The sequence below is a fragment of the Stegodyphus dumicola genome, chromosome X1 (assembly GCF_044657685.1).
Source record: "Stegodyphus dumicola isolate Sdum_Otavi_A_Nest chromosome X1, ASM4465768v1".
NCBI lineage: Eukaryota > Metazoa > Arthropoda > Arachnida > Araneae > Eresidae > Stegodyphus > Stegodyphus dumicola.
This window is the reverse complement of record NC_140780.1, coordinates 216,586,364-216,603,111: the sequence shown is the minus strand read 5'-3', so window position 1 is coordinate 216,603,111 and position 16,748 is coordinate 216,586,364. Positions and strand designations below refer to the sequence as shown.

The 16,748-nt window shown below is 36.1% G+C and overlaps 1 protein-coding gene across 4 annotated transcripts in view; it reads right to left on the bottom strand.

Moving 5' to 3' along the window:
• Nucleotides 1-16,748, bottom strand: part of LOC118187558 (uncharacterized) — a 338,262-nt gene that overhangs the window by 58,812 nt on the left and 262,702 nt on the right. For 2 of the 4 annotated variants that reach the window (XM_085808464.1, XM_085808465.1), the window contains one exon: nt 423-460. The exons of the other annotated variants lie outside the window; for them this stretch is intronic. The gene's annotated coding sequence lies outside the window, so the exon portion shown is untranslated. The remainder of the gene's footprint in view (nt 1-422; nt 461-16,748) is intronic. 4 annotated transcript variants of the gene reach the window in all.

Below are 16,748 nucleotides of genomic sequence, written 5' to 3'. Positions count from 1 at the left end.
ACAAGAGAATAAAGGAAACGTGTTTAAAATTAAAAATGACTGTTTAAGAAATTATTCTAAATCTTTCCTGACCAGAATTTAGGTCTCACAACTAAATAGGTCTCACAACAACCTTGTTGAGAGTTTAAATTCTAATTTTAAAAACTCTTCCTCTAGATTAAAATTTTTCTACCTTTAAAATCTTCCTCTACTTTAAAAATTCTACTTTAAAATATTCTACTTTGAAATTTAAAACTTTAAATTTTACATTTTAAACTCTACTTGCAAAACGTTAAGACTCTTATCTTTATATTCACTTCTAGGAATAGAAAGTTTAAAAGAAATGCTAAGAGCCAACTGTACAATCTTACTCTATAAATAAATTAAGACAAAGAGAAAAGAAAAATTTCACACATTTTACAAGCTTCATTTCTGGAACCTACATAGTTTTCTTGAACTCTTGTGCCTTCTTCCAAAATACCTGGAAATAAAAAGCATTAGGAATTTTATTTTTTCACAGCGATAATTTGGCGACACTTTCAAGAAAAAGTTACATTTCTTCATATTTATTTGGTTCTCAAGCTGTTTCATTCACTCATAAATTTAATTTACTTCCCCCAAATGTCTCCAGAAGTTTGTTCTGTAAACAAATGAGTGTGTTTTTGTTGAGTGGTAATATGTAACAACTTCCTAATGTTAGATCAAACTAGACTTCCCAAGGCCTGGAATAACTGTCTATATTCAGCACTATACCTAATGTGCTAAGCATGAAAGTTTTTTAAACATTCCTGTAAACTGGAGAGCCTAACTTAGCTCATTCCTGCTTTTCGCTTTCTTGCAAGTAATTCATTTGTATTCATTCACAATAATTTAAACTTTCAAGCATTTTTATTTTTAACATGAAAACGTTTACGTAACAGAATAACTTTTCAACATTCAATGGACAAAATAGTAAAAACTTCAGATTCATTTTACATATCAGAGGTACAAAGTTGCTGTACATTATTTGCAACAAATTTTCCACAATTCTAATTTTACGTTTCGTAATTCTGAGCGTTTTCGACTAAAATCCTTAATATGTTACATTATCGTAAACCTGCGAAATAAATTCAAGCTTCTTGCTTTTGACAACAATTAAAAAATGACGTTGCTTAAGAAAAGCTAAACTTTATATAGCAACTCTGTGAGTATGATATAAACTGAATTTAAACTAAGAAGAAAAGAAAAAAAATCACTTATCTCATTTGCCTTTGAAATTGGCCATTCGTTTTTGCAAGAACTCTTTCCATGTCAGAAAAAAGTCGATGTAGTTGACTCGAAGACATTGCGTCCGACCATCAGTTTGCACGAGAGGATTTTTCCGCTTTTGACCTTTGGCGGCAAATCGTCCTTGTTTCCTCCCGGGTTTGTGGAAACTGAAATTCTGACCTTCTCTTTGCAAGCTGACAGTCGCTTCTCGTCTATCTCCGTCTGGCACTTTCCGCTTGACTTTTCTTATCTGTGGCGGAGAAGTGGATTCTACTGGGCGTTTCAACGCAAGACTCTTTTATGCAGGCCCTTCGCTGACCGGAAGTGGGATTTTTTTCAGATCCGCTTGGAACGTGTTTCGTTAGCTTTGTGTCGAATCTTCGTGCTTGTTTCCTCTTGTGTGGCCGCACTGGAACTTTTCTCTTTGCCCGTATCAAACTTGGCTCTCTTCTAGCCTTTAGCTGGGATGGAAGTTTGTATCTTTTCTGTATTGGTTTGTATCTTTTCTGTATTTTTGTTTTGAACTTTTCTGTATTGGAAAACTGGCTCCGATATTTCAGCACTGCTACTTCTTGGTTCTTTTCCAGGCTCTTGAAAAGGAGCTTTTAACACTGGAAAATCAGAACTTTGATAGTATGGCTTTATTTGATCAATATTAGCCACAGACTGTTGTCCTTTGTTGTCTCGCAAATAAACAGTAGCATATTTATCCTCTCGATAAAGAACAGGCCGTCGGATTTTTTTATCACATTTCGCCACCCTTTTTTTCAGGGGCGGAAGATAATGAATGTTTCCGGCTCTACTCTTATACGTGCCCTAAGATCACCAAATGTGGCGATATGTGTTCTGCGCTGGTTTTGAGCGCGATTCCGTGCTGTGGGATGGTTTGGTGGACGATGCTGTTTGTATGGCAACCCTTTTAACGTTGAAACTTAGAGAAGTGGTGGCAAGATTTCAGTCGTGTATTTTAGATTGTGTGCAAAGTAAATTTAGTATTAAAAGGTACGATGTTGGAGTTGTTAACGAGTCTTTTGTTGACGGGTGTGTTTATGTGGATAGAAGTGCATTTTTGGAATTTCTGTGGGAGTCAGGACATTTAAAACGGAGTTTGGTGTGTCCGAAATGCGGAGCTGATATGAGAAGTCGGACGAAGAATAGCGTTTCTGATATACTTGTGTGGGTTTGCAATCAAATGGTTGCTGCTAAAGTATGTGGCTGTCAGAGGAGTTTAAGATTTGGATTGTGGTTTTCGCGTAGTAAGTTAACTTTGGAGGAAGTTTTTATCGTTACTTTCGAAATTTTGAATCACAGAAAGACATGTGATATAGCACAATCGTGGCACTTTTGTTGACAGACGTTGTGTGACTGGAGAAATTTTATTCACGTATGTATTATGATAAGTGCATTTTATGTTACTGTTTTTATTTTGTAGAATGTTATGTTCATTGTTTTTTTTACTATGAATTTCTGTTGTTATTTGAATTGTTTGCAATTTATTTTAGTTATTTTAGTTTATTTTGTTGATTTGTGCGCAATTCCTAGATTGTGCAATTCGTAGATGTTTCTTTAAGTTTAAACAGAATGCTGTGTACATGGTACTCTTTGAAATTTATTGTTGCTATGTTAATTTATTAAAGCAAAGTGTGTAGTTCGTAGATTCTTTCGCTGCCTAGATTGTGCAATTCGCAGATTTTTTTTAAAGTTAAAACATATCTCTGTGTACATGGATTCTTGTCAAATATTTTTGGTTAGATATTTAGGTTTTTGCTATCTAAATTTTTTGTTTTTGTTTCGGACTTTTAGCTTAAATTGCATGTGGGAAAGCCGCGTTTTTGGAGACATTTTAGGCTTAAATTCGAAATGTAGACAAAAAATTTAGATAGTAATATGGCACCGTAGAGTTTCTCGCCAAAAATGTTTGGCGAAAAATTTGGCGACCTGAGGACACATATAAGAGTAGTTCCGTGCTTCCTTTTTAAGACATTCTCACCCACAGCGTATTCCGCCTGCCTTCTCTTTTTATCACAGTACAATTTTTGCTTCCCCCTGGTTATATCCGAACTTTTAACTGCCTCATCAATTATTTTCTGCATATCTTTCATTCTGAACTCCGCCTCTCTTTGTTGAACTAAAAATAGTTTTTCTAACGGAGTTAAAATTTTTCACACTAGAATTAGCTCTGCGGGGGTCTTTTGCGTAGTGTCATGTTTTGCCGTTCTCAGCGCAAAAGCTAGTTTGTTGCCACAGCTATCTCAGTGAACATAATAATTCTTGACGTATCCCCGTATAATTTTCACAATAGTTTTGTTCACTCATTCCTCTATACTGGGCTGCGGAATGTACCGAACCATCTTTAAATGGCCTATGCCAAGTTCTGCGTATAAGTTTTCAAACAGCTGGCTTACAAATTTTCTACCTTAATGGGAAATTACTGTTAGTAGGTCCCCGTACTTTAATACATATTTATTTAAATAGGAGGCAGACACGATTTTTACGGAGGCTCATTTGAGGGGAACTATCTTCCCCTATTTAGAAAAGTGACCTACGATAGATAAAAGATATCCATTTTTATTTAATTGACTTCGGGGGTAAGAATCCATTAAATAGATCCCTACTAATACTTTAGTAAAGATAGTTTTAATACTACTTAGGTACATGGACGAGCTATAATTAATATCGTTAATTAATTGGTACATATGGCATGACCTGACATACGTCGCTACGACTTTCTGTAATTTCGGAAAATAAACCCCTTCGAGGACTCTTTAAACTGTTTTTCTGATTCCAAGTAGGTCTAAGATAGGCGAATCATGTTATTGTTTTAAAATACTTAAACCTAAGCTAGCTGGTGTAACCGATCTAAATTCGTGATTCTCATTAGTTCTTTTCGTATAAAATCACACTTTATCAATAATTTCAAAATGCACTGCGCTGATTCTAATTGCATTAATATCCGCATGTTCAAAATTTTCAGGGTCTTCAAGGTACGCATATTTTTGAATTCGCAGTCTGCTTTCAGGTCTGTAATAATAGTGTCTCGGGACTCAATTATTTTTAAAGTTCACATGGAACATTTAACGGTTTTCACCTCTTCATCTATCTTGATTTTAGACAGTGCATCTGCAAAGACATTTTCTTTTCTGGCGTGTGTTTGATAATGAGGTTATACTTTTGTAACTTAAGAGTCCGTCTGATAACCCGTGGAGAATTTTTTTTTTGCCAGAATACAAACGACCAATTGCAGTGTGGTCTGAATAAACTGTCAGTGGGGCGCTTCCCGAAGTTTAGCACTGCTAAACGTACGGCGAGAGTTTCTCGTTCAGTAGCTGTGTAATTTAGCTGAGTTGGATTCAACGTTTCAGTAAAATATGCTACTGGCTGACTGTTTTGCTAAAGGATGAAGCCAACTGCACAGTCCGAAGCATCAGCAGCGATTTCTAATATTGGCCCCGTTCCGGGAGTTTCAATATTGGAGCACTGATTAGTGCCTACTTCAGCTGCTCACACGCTGTTTGCGCTTCTGCCAACCATTTGACTCGAGTTCCTTTTTTTAGAAACAGTAAAGTTTCAACTAACTTTGCAAAGTCTTTTATGAATGAAGGGTAATAGGAGGCGCATGCCCAAAAATGATGCCAGTTTTTTCGCAGTCTTGGGAAAGGCGTATAATTTTTAAGTGCTGAAATTTTAGAATTCTTTCTCTATGCCTCTGTTCTTTAGCTGCAGATTTACATTTTGAGGCATTAACTTCGAGGCCAGTTTCATTTAGTAAGCAGAAAACGTCTTCTAAATTTTTAACATGTTCGTCAATAGTTTTACTCGTTATAATGAAATCCCATCGAGGTAAATAAAATACTCTTGCTTAGGACGGGGCTTAAAACTATACGTATCATTCTCTAAAATGTTGCCGGAGTTCTGCATAAGCCCAGCGGCATTCTGTAAAAGGCATGTACTCCTGTATTCGCAATGAAGGCAGTCTTTTCAATATCATCGGGCTTTACGCCAATCTGAAAATAGCCTGACATCAGGTCGAGCGTAATCATGTAATTTGTAGATTTAATTTTTCGAATAATTTCATCTATACTTAGCAGGGGATATACTGGATATTTTGTGCTACTGTTTAATTTACGATAGTCAACGGAAAATCGCAATAACTTCGGATCTGAAGGCGGAAGGTTCTTTTTACTTCGGCATAGACTGCCGGATTTGCGTAAGCGCTACTAATCCGGGTAATAGTTTTTTGGTTAAGCATTTCTTTAATGTGTTCTTCAATTATCTGTTCTTTTTTATCATAGAGGTAGGTTTGTTTTAATGGGGGCGGAACTGTCAGTATCAATCTGGTGCGTAATGTGCTGGCAGAACCCAGGCTTAGAATAAAATATTTCATAAAAATATCTTACCATCCCTTGAATAATTTTCTTCTTCTCAACTTCCAGCTAGTGATTCAAATCAATTTTAGGTGTTGAGCCCCCCTCCTATTCTGTGGTTTCTGTTGGGGTGAAATTGAGTATTAGTTTTGACCAAAGCTTGCCGTACACGTTTTCTACGAGGCTCGCCGGCTTTCAAATTTCACGGCGAATTGAAATAGGCTTTCCAGCGTATTTGGGTTTCTCAGTTCCATGTAATTCTGGATGGAGCAAACGAAGTAAAATAACTTCGATTAATTCAGCGTCTGACCTCTTTCTGTATAATAAATTGAATATTTGAATTTAACGTAGAAAGAAGTCCGTTAATTCTTGCACCTTCGTTTAGTATTTACTGAAGAGCTCCAATTTCAGCTTGACGCGGTCTTTCACTACTGGTAAAGCTTTTAGCAGAACGTTTTCGAACGTCTCCCAGCTCTATGTTTCGGAATCTGGTTCCCCCAGCATGAACTTTCCAATCCCCTTGTAACAACTTGAGTGCTTGGCCTTTTAAATTCGCAGTGGCAAAGGTAGCTAGCTTCCTATAGTTTCGGAACAGTCTGCGAAGTGGAGTTCTAACTGCTCCAGGAAGGACATGACAAAAGTTTTCCGTCGAAAGTTAGTAGCTGGTTTCATCGCGGCCCGTATGGTCTCGATGGTGAATCTGAACCCTTCCAACAGGTTCGCTGGTGTCAGTGGAATTTGCAGTCTAGGAGCGGCCAGTGTGAACTTTCCGGATTCCAGAGATATGCTTCGAAGATTTATTTGGGCGCCAATATAATATTATAGCTTAAATGGTTGTCTTTGGCAACTACAATACATGAGAAGTATGTAGCGACTAATCCCTTACTTCTAAGGCTGTAAGCACAAGTCCAAAGAAGGGTTAAATTATCCTTTTATTTTATGCAAGAATATTTACAGTTGTCCCTTCTTGGATTTACAGGAAGCCTCCACTTGGGCTTAGTATAGAAAATAAGAAACTTACTTGACTAACTAAAAACTAGCCGAAACTGAACAGAAATCACTAACAGAGTTGGCCCTTATTTAAAGTTCACTGGCAAATACTAACACGCACGTAACAATACGGCAGTACGTAATAAGATTTCGCTGAAAGCAACGGCGTGATAAGAAGGCAGAACACGCTCTATTAAGAATTTCTGAGCTCTTTTTCGGAAATGACCGAAACTCTCCCTGAATCACTGATTCTACCTCATTTACCTCATTTATATTAAATACTATTCTGAAAACTCCTTCTGACAGGGAATTGTAGGTGGGAAACAAGAGAATAAAGGAAAGTGTTCAAAATTAAAAATAAGTATTAAGAAATTAAAATAATCCCTACAAGGCACTATGTAATACCATTATTTATATATAAACTATTTGTAGGCTTTTTGTAGGCATTTATGTGTGCAAACTATTAGTGGGCACCACAGGGTTTTATTTCAATTTACTCTAAAAGCATTTCCTACTTGAAGTGGAAGATAGCTATCCTTGTCAGCCAGGATTGTTCTCCAGTAGTGCATGCTCACTGAATAAATCTACTACTTTGTTCACCTCATCTTGATGGGGATGCTATTACTTGACTGAGGTTTGGACATCTTCCCACTTCTCATATGTTTCGTAATGGTTGTACTGCATTTCCTGCACCCACTGCATTCTCCTGTGCTGAAATTATTGTCTGGATTCCTTATTTTCTTTTTCAAAAAGCGTTGCGAGTTTTTAAATGATAACTTTAATCTTACGTTGAAAGAGATATACGTTGCAAGTTTATTCACATTATTTTAGTCTTCATCAAGACGAAAAGGATTATTTTGAAGAAACTCAGCTTACATTCCGCAAAAAAACTAAATTATCATCGGGATAATACATCTTAACTGATCTCATCCTGCTATCTGAACTTAAATAAAGTAATCTCATTTAAATTATTTTAACCTTTTCCTTACTTTTCCAAATATTTAGCATTGCATTTTCTTGTATATTTATTTCCTTTCCATAATCATTTTAATTTCTTACACGAAATGTAACATTTATTAAAATTTTGTAACTTACATCAAGATATATTAAATCTAGCCTAGGAAGGGAACTGCTGTAGTTCCACGTAAAACGAAAATCTGAATGAAGGTGTTTTGTAAAGTTAAAATAAAATAATATGAGTCTGCAGTCTAGTTTAGCTGTTATATAAAAGAATCTTGCCTTTTTGAATTAAACAGTCGAAAATATAGGTAGCTATAAATATAACTACCTAACAAACTTAAATTTGAATTCACAAATCTTCTAAACATCCGAGTACTTTCCGTCGCTTTCTGAAAACTGTTTGAATCATCTACCTAATTAATTTTAGCTGTCTTATGCAAAAGACATTTCGTCAATCAAATATTGTAAAAAGTTTCTTCAATTTATAGTACTAAACTATATATAGCTGCGTTTCTCACTTGATTTAGCATCGTTATTGAGCATCAAAATACTTTAAATGTTAAAGCTTTTAAATCCCCAATTATCTTAAAAACAGAATTAAACAATCTCTGATCTCAGTCGTCTCGAACAACTGCATGATGCTTCACTGAATCTGCTAGCGCATTCCTCGCTCCGTATCTTAAAAAATGTAATTATTATTTTAATCCGAATTTCCCTTCAGATTTTCAAGAAAATAAAAGCATTTTCCTTTGCATAAAAGAGCAGATTTGTGTAGCAAATTTGGTAAATATTTTGATAAAGGTAAAATTATTTATTAGCAGATCTCTAGTCTCTTTATAAAAGCATCTTTGATGATTTCCATACGTTACTTGTATAAAATCTCCGTACACTGCGATTCGATTCCCCACGATATGGATTAATTTTGGGATTGGCAATATAAATTGGGAATTTGGTGTTCGACAGGGACTTCTAGCTAGAATTCTAGCTAAGCATCTAATTGTTCGTTCGTGGACGAAGTAATATTGCAGTGCTAATGATGCCCTCAACCGATATTTAGCTATTTTCTTCTTCTTAAAGGTGTTGAATAATATTGAACCCGACCAAATTTTTCCCATGTTTGAATATAATCTTTATTATGGCGGTAGGAAATTAAAAGAGAGGCTCGAAATGGTTTTTTTCTATACACGGCCTTAAAGCAGTGACGCACCCTTCTTGGTGACCAAAACATTCAGTGACATGCATTTTAAGGTCGATAGGTTTTGACATGATCAGAGATAAACATTTTATAATTACACCGTAAATACATATTTTCTTTTTCTGCAATATTTCAGAGTCCTAAGTATGTGAAAGAATACATTTTTAAACAACATTTTGTTCTGAACAGAATTAAAACGGATTTTTTGCAGGACAGTTTGCTCAGAGCTGTTTTAATTTGAGTGAAATATTTTCACAAGTTTTCGGTAATTACATTAGAAAAAAAATTTAAGGTAATTCGATGTTATTCGGTTAACGATTACAAAAATTAAGATCAAAGTTTACCGTATTCTTAATATTCAAATTACGTATTATTTCTTTTCCATTTACAAATTTTATTTTAAATACTTTCTCAAATATGAGATAATTTTCAGCGTCTGAGGCATCTTTTAAATCAAAAACCGTGGTCATTCTGTAACTATTTGTGTCTGGTTCATTTGAAATGAGAGCACCTTTCATTTTAATAGCGAAATACGTTAAATATTGCTGCTGATTTCTGATTTCCACGTAATACTTAATTTTCTAAGAGTATTTCTGAAAGGGATAAAAAAGGGGATTTGTTAATACTGTTTAAAGCTTATAACTGAGTTATTATAAAACGTAAGGAAATAATTCTTTTAATATTCGTCATTTTTTACCCTTGATTTCTACAATACACGTTCTAAAAATTCTACTTTAATATTTCCTTAAGTAAGCATCTAATAAACTATGCTTTACAACACATTTTAATGGATTGTTTTCCAGTACGAACAATTCTTCCTTAAACAATTTTATAAAGATATTTTTCATCAGAATTTCAATTTATTTTTACCATTAAATGTTATGGTCATTATATATTAAGATAAAATTTCTAATTATTATAAATTTAGATGTATTTAATAACTAGATTTCTTCACAGTAACATTCACAACAGTTTATGAATAAATGAACCCTAAATTTCTACATACATTTATAAATAATTTAATAAATATCTACGCATTTTGTTGAAGACAAAAGCATGCTTTTGACAAGTATATTTATAAATACCTATATATATATATATATATATAGGTAAATTTTCGGCATATGCAAATCTTTAAATTGTATTCACTATATTTTTTTGAATAAAGTAATTTACAATAACTTAGCATATATTACAATGTTTTACCTAAGAAATACGTATAAAATGAATGAAAGTTACATGCATTATATTTAATGCCCACTCAAAATCAGTTTTCCTTCGAAATTCCTCCACGAATGCATTGCTCCCCTTAGGCAGATAGCCCTTGCAGGCTTTAATGTATTTTACCCTTGCATCCTATCTAAAAAACTTAACCTGACCTATGTGTTTAATTACAAACATTTTAACATGCATATTTTATATTCACATTTAACCATCAAGGTTCAAACTTTTGACTTAAAACACTTTTTTGGATACATTCGTTATCAAATTCAAATTTTCTTGTAAATATATTTTGGCAGAACATTCCATACCTCTCTTTGCAATTTTACCCAGTTTAACAGTTTTCTGATAATACAATAAATAACAACTATCCGTTTCATATATAAGCATTGACCTCATTGTGATCAGATCGCAATCTTGATTGCCTCATTCTGCATACCAATATTGCTTCATTTTTTAAAACGGGTTATAAGGTATTTCTCCCACCTTCTTGGTGCGATAGTCTGCACACTGGGCCGGTATTCCAGAGGTCCGTGGTTCGATTCCCGTCGAAGGTGTTGCTAATTTTTCATTTTGCCTGCTTCTAAAAATACCTAATGTCTCTACAGTGGCGCCCGAACTAAAAAGGTGGTGGATGATGATTTCTCCCCACCCAGGATTTGGCGATTGGGTCCCCTAAAAACCCCAGTCGCCCTTTAAAAGGGGGAGCATATAAGGTATTTCTCCCACCTTCTTGACGTGCCTTCGGGGTGTGATGGTCTGCACACTGGGCCGGTATTCCAGAGGTCCGAGGTTCGATTCCAGGCTAAGGCTTTGTTAATTTTTCATCTTTCCTGCTTCCAAAAACTACCTAATTTCTCTACAAGGTAAAACAAATAATTGATTTTAATTCACAAATACCTGAAATTGACATATTGCAAGGGAAACTAAATCGTAGCAATATGCAAAATGTATTGATATACCAGTTAATAAGATTGATGATGATTTTTTCATGTCTTTAAGTTATTTTAAAAGTAACAGACCACTACTCAATCTCTTCTCTTTTTCATTAGCGTGTAGGGTTTATATTTATTTTAACTAACATTTATTTTAAGTTTAAACTATCTTTCCTGTCAAGCCTTACTTTCCCCTGGAACTGCCAATGCCAGAGTATGTAAATTTTAGTAGAACGCGCAAGGATTCAAATTATCAGCGGAAGTATTCTGAGTTAAATAGAAAGGAAACGAGTTCGAAGTGTGCTTTTCTTACTTCACGAGCGCGGAGGTAGTTAGTCGGAAATAGAAGAACCACGCGTTTCGGCCTGTGTGCTTGCCTAGGCAAATTGTTAATCTTTCAACGTAATACTCAAAGTTTGCTGAAGTATCAGCGGTATTGTAAAACGCGGTGAGGTTAGTTACGTTTAGAGATCCTCGTAGTTAGAGACTTGTTAGTATCTCTTTTAGTTTCTTATTTTTATTTTACCGCCGGGTCGGCGTAGTTTGTGAGCGTCAAGAGCACGCATTTGTAATTTCTAAAGTTGAATAAAAAGGGACTTAAACCCTTCTCAAGACTCTGTATAATTTCCAGTTTCAGCAGTCACCACTTTGTTGCGTACAGGTTGGAGGCGCGCTACTGTACATTGGCGCCCGAACACTTGTCGAACTGAAATGGCCGAAAATCGGATGGAAGCCGCGGGACAACAACAAGAAATGGCAATCGACGGAAAAAAATCGGTGGCGATATTTCTAGAAAACCTCGACAATCACTTTCAGCTCTACCCTGTGCCTGAAAGACAAAAAGTTGCCATCGCCACATCTGAACTAAGAGGACAGGCAGCGCTATGGTTTAAGAATATAGGCAAATTTTTATTAGGGGAATTTGGAGGCCAGACATATACATTTGAAAATTTCAAAAAATCGTTATTAAAGGCCTTCCCCATAGTGAAAGATCGAGCAAGGCTAGAAGCCGAACTATATAGTTTCTATCAACGGGATATAGAAGAGTTGACGGACTTTATTCTGCGAAAAATTAAACTGACGGATATGCTGTATGGGAAGAAACCCGACGCGGAGATTATTGAAATAATCTTACCAAGATTGTTACCTGCTGTTCAAGACTACTTCGAAATTAGAAACCCAACCACATTGCAGGAGCTCTTCGAATTGGCGGTGAAGTTCCAAAATCGCAGAATAGCGGAAAAAGCTAGAGGGGCATCGTATTCTCAAAGTACCCGAAGGCAATCTTCAAATGAACAGACCAGAAATGCAAACCGCTCTTATGAGGGAAAGAGCTATCAAGCTAACTCATCGAACCTCGAAGGTCAAGGCCCAAAAACGAAATTTGAAAACAAACGTCCGCGTACCGAGAAGGCAGAAGGTGAAAGGAAAGCTTTAAACGAGTAGAGGGGTCTGTGAAAGCGAGGGTCCAGACCCCGGAAGTTTAAAAAAAAATTCATCAAAAAGACACTTAAATACGGTCATCGTAAAGAACTCACATCTACCAATTGTATCGATGAGGGCTTCTACTGGTACACCTGGTTGGCGATGTACCAGTAGAAGCCCTCATCGATACAGGAGCAGAAGGTAATTTTATGAGTGAGACATTTTTCAAAAAGAATTTTGTTAGGTTACGTTTATTTAAAAACAAAAACACAGAAATTATAGCGGCGCAAGGAAAAACCTGTCACTGCATCGGGAAATTATCATTAAACATACAGGTAAAAGATGAAAGCCTCAAAGTATTAATTTTTGTAGTAAAAAATTTGCAAAATCCACTTATTTTAGGTATGGAGTTTTTAAGGGCCGCGAGGGCCAAATTGAATTTTCAGGACAGTTCTATTGTGCTGGAGATGGACCAGAGGGTGGTGGAACCTGTGGAACAACCGCAAGTTGACCTTAGCCATTTGAATGACCATGAAAGCCAAGCCATCCAGCAAGTAGTGAGTACTTTTTCAAATTTGTTTTCAGAAAGGCCTGGTAGCTGTCAAATAGTTACGCATGAGATACAGTTAACTGCCGAAAAACCTTGTAGGACTAAACCGTATCGTTATGATAAACAAAAAGACCTAATCATCCAAGAACATATTCAGGAAATGTTAAAGAACAAAATAATAACGCCCATAAATAGTGAGTACGCGAGTCCAGTCGTACTATGTAGGAAAAAGAACGACTTTCCTCCTTCGGATAAAAGGGCTTGGACGTTTGCTATCGATTACAGAAAACTGAATAGTATTACTAAATTCCAAGTTTACCCTTTGCCGGTTATAGAGGAAATTATTAGGAACATTAAATCTACTAGATAAATGACTACTTTGGATTTAACGTCTGGCTACTATCAAATAGCTATGAGACCCGAAGACATACATAAAACCGCGTTTATAACAAAATAGGGCACTTATGCATTTTTTACGCATGCCCTTTGGGTTGTGTGGGGCCCCATCAACATTCCAGAGAGCTATGGACATTGTTCTAAAGCCTGTCCTAGGAAAATCAACTTTAATCGATCTAGATGATATAATTATAAGGAGTAGTACGTTGGAACAACATATTAAAGATCTAGAAGAAGTTTTTAAATTATTAAAAGAGGCCGGTCTTACAATTAACGCCTCAAAATGTAAGTTCGCAACTAAAGAACTTAAATATCTGGGTTATAAAATTTCGCAAAAGGGTATAGAAACTCAAGATTCAAAAATAAAAGCAATCAAGAATTTCCCACCTCCCAACACCGCCAAGAAACTTTCTTCTTTCCTTGGGTTATGTTCTTACTATCGGTCATTCATAAAAGATTTCGCTAATATTGTTGAACCACTGTTAGTAATTAAAAGAAAGACAAGTAAATTTACGTGGACAGCGGAAGCAAATACCGCATTTGAAAGATTAAAAGAAGCGCTTATCAATGCCCCTGTTTTGAAATTCCCGGAGGGGAACGAAAACCTGGAAATTGCAGCAGATGCGTCGGACTATGCGGTGGGTGCGGTTCTTATGCAAAATAGCCATCCTCTGGCATTTTTTAGTAAAACGTTGAATCACACACAAAGGAATTATACAGCTACAGAGAGAGAAACATTAGCCGTATTAATGGCTGTACACAAATTTCGAGTTTATTTCGGCAAAGCGCCAGTAACAGTCTTTTCGGATCATGCGGCTGTTGGTAGACTTTACTCGGGGAAAAAACCTAACGCCCAGGTTAATAAGATGGACTTTAAAACTCCAAGAATATAATCTTAGAATAAAATATAAACCGGGTAAGGAAAACAATGTAGCTGACGCACTTTCTCGTATAAAACTGGACGACGAAGGAAATGAACTTAAATGCGCTGTGTTGACTTCAAAAATTTTAGATTCTAGAGATACGGTTATTACTGAACTGAAAGCTGATCCTGAATTTGGAAATATCTATGCATATTTGAAAGACCCCGAAAGCTTTGAGCACACAGATATCGATGCGATAAGAAATAGAGCAGAAAACTATGAAATAATAGATAATTTATTATTTTATACGAAAACAACAAACGAAAATCTCGAGTACAAACCAGTCATCCCAGCCTCGCTTCGATTAAGCATTTTGAAGGAATTACACGACGCGAAAACAGCGGGTCATTTAGGGGTCAGAAAAACTTTAAAAAGGGTACGCGAGGCGGTATATTTCCCGCAATTATACAAAATAGTAACTGCGTATGTCAGGTCCTGCAATCAATGTCAGTTAATAAATGATATTAATTACAGCCCGGCCGGGTACTTAAATAGCATTCGCGCTACATTTCCGAATGAAATTTTAGGCATACATCTTCTTGGTCCCTTCCCCCAGAGCGAGTTAAATAAAAATCGTTTTCTTTTAGTAATAGTAGATCATTTTTCAAAATGGACAGAAATTGTTCCACTTAAACGCGCGTCAGCCAAAGCAGTCGCAGATGCATTCTTACACAGATAGATTTTAAAATACGGTGCACCGATAAAAGTCATTAGCGATAACGGAAAACAATTCATTAGTCAAATATTTGAAAACATATGCACTGGACTTGGCATACGCCATATCAAAATGGTTCCGTATAGAGCACAGGCAAATAGCAGAAAGAGTGAATAAAAACATCGTAAAAATAATTCGCAGTTACGTGAGCACACATCACAAGCGCTGGGATGGCTACATAAATGAATTAGCTTATGCTTTAAGAACGGCAAATCACGATACTACGGGAAAAACCCCGGCAGAATTATTTTTAGGCCGAAAGTTAATTACGCCTTTAGATAAATTATTCTTTGTGCAACAAAGAGAGCAAGAATTTAAACAGAAAGATGTGCAAAAACTTATTGACCAGGCGCTTAAAAGCTCGGATACGGCAAGAAATAGGCAAAAAATATATTACAATAGAAAACGCCGTGAAGCAGATTTTAAAGTTGGGGATAACGTATTGAAGCGGAAATTTTCTTTATCAAGTGCCCCAGACAATTTTACTGCAAAGTTAGCTCCAAAATTTGAAGGCCCCTATGTAATTCAGGAAATCAAAGGAGCCGTATTGTACCTTAAGAACGAGAGAGGGGAAATCTGTAAAGCAAGTCCAGACCAGGTGAAAAAATACTATAATCAAAATGATTTTGAAATCCTTAAAAGTTTCTTGCAGGACTCAAGCGTAAAAGAAGTAGAAGGTCCAGAAGTAACGTCATCCGTTCCACCACCCAAGAAGCAGAGAACTGAAGAGAGACCTAGCCCTTGTACAGCCCAGGCGACGGTACCGAAAAGAAAAAACGAAAACTTTCAGACTCCAGCATTTAAGAAAAACAAGAACTCAAAGCCGCCGCGTAAAGAAACCTTGGTAAAGAGGAAAACACCACCTACAACGTATCGCAGTAGAAATTATACATCAAGGAGAACGCTCCCAGGGCCAGAGAGTCAGGTGCAAACAAGGCCGCCGTTCCTGAAAATAAAAAGACAGCAGGAGGAACGAAAAGAGCAGCAACAACAGAAGAAATTCAAGAATGACTCCAGACCGGAGGACGCCAAAACCAGCCGTCCAGGGGGAAAACGAAAAAGACAGCAACCCGACGGCTTCTACGCCAAGAGGCCAGCATGCAGAGTACGAAAACGAAAAATTAATGTGGACGACACTCGGAGGTCATTAAGGAGAAGATTGACGTCCATGAAACCTATAACGTGGGAACAGTTCTGCCAGAAAAGAATGACGGAGTTCCAATCATCGAAAACCCAAAGATAAGTTAAAATCTTCTATAAAATTTTTCTTTTGTTCCAAAATGTTATGCGTAAATACGAAGTTCTATGTTTTGACGAAAGTCAATGTGTCTCGGTTGAGACTTAGTTTTGTTTTACCTTATTTAGCTAAGGCAAAAGTAGTATTTTCTTTCAGTATAAAATCTAAGAACAAGCAGTTCTGTTGGTCGAAAGACTAATTCTGTTATGTTAAAGTCAAAATTTGGCCGAAGATAAAAATAACTTCGTATTCTTGTATTAATAAGAATTGTTATGTCGCGAATTTCAGTTATTAATATGTGTTTTAAGTTATTATTATTCTAATATTTTTATTTGTATTCATGTGTATTTTAATCTGGAAAAAAGTATTCCTAGGCTCTTAAGGTTTTATTTAACTCATTATTCTTGAGTAGGAATCGTAACAAAGGCGAGAGACGGTTGCAAGGAAACACATCTGGTTTATTGGTTATAGCCTTTTTTCTCCTAACAATGGAGGCAGTAGGGTCTTTTTAGCTAATGCGTGTGAAACGGAAAGCGCTTTCCTGTCGCTTTGTAAGGTTGCTGTTTTCTTACTTCAAGACAGTGGGGGTTTGGGTAATTGGATTCTCGTG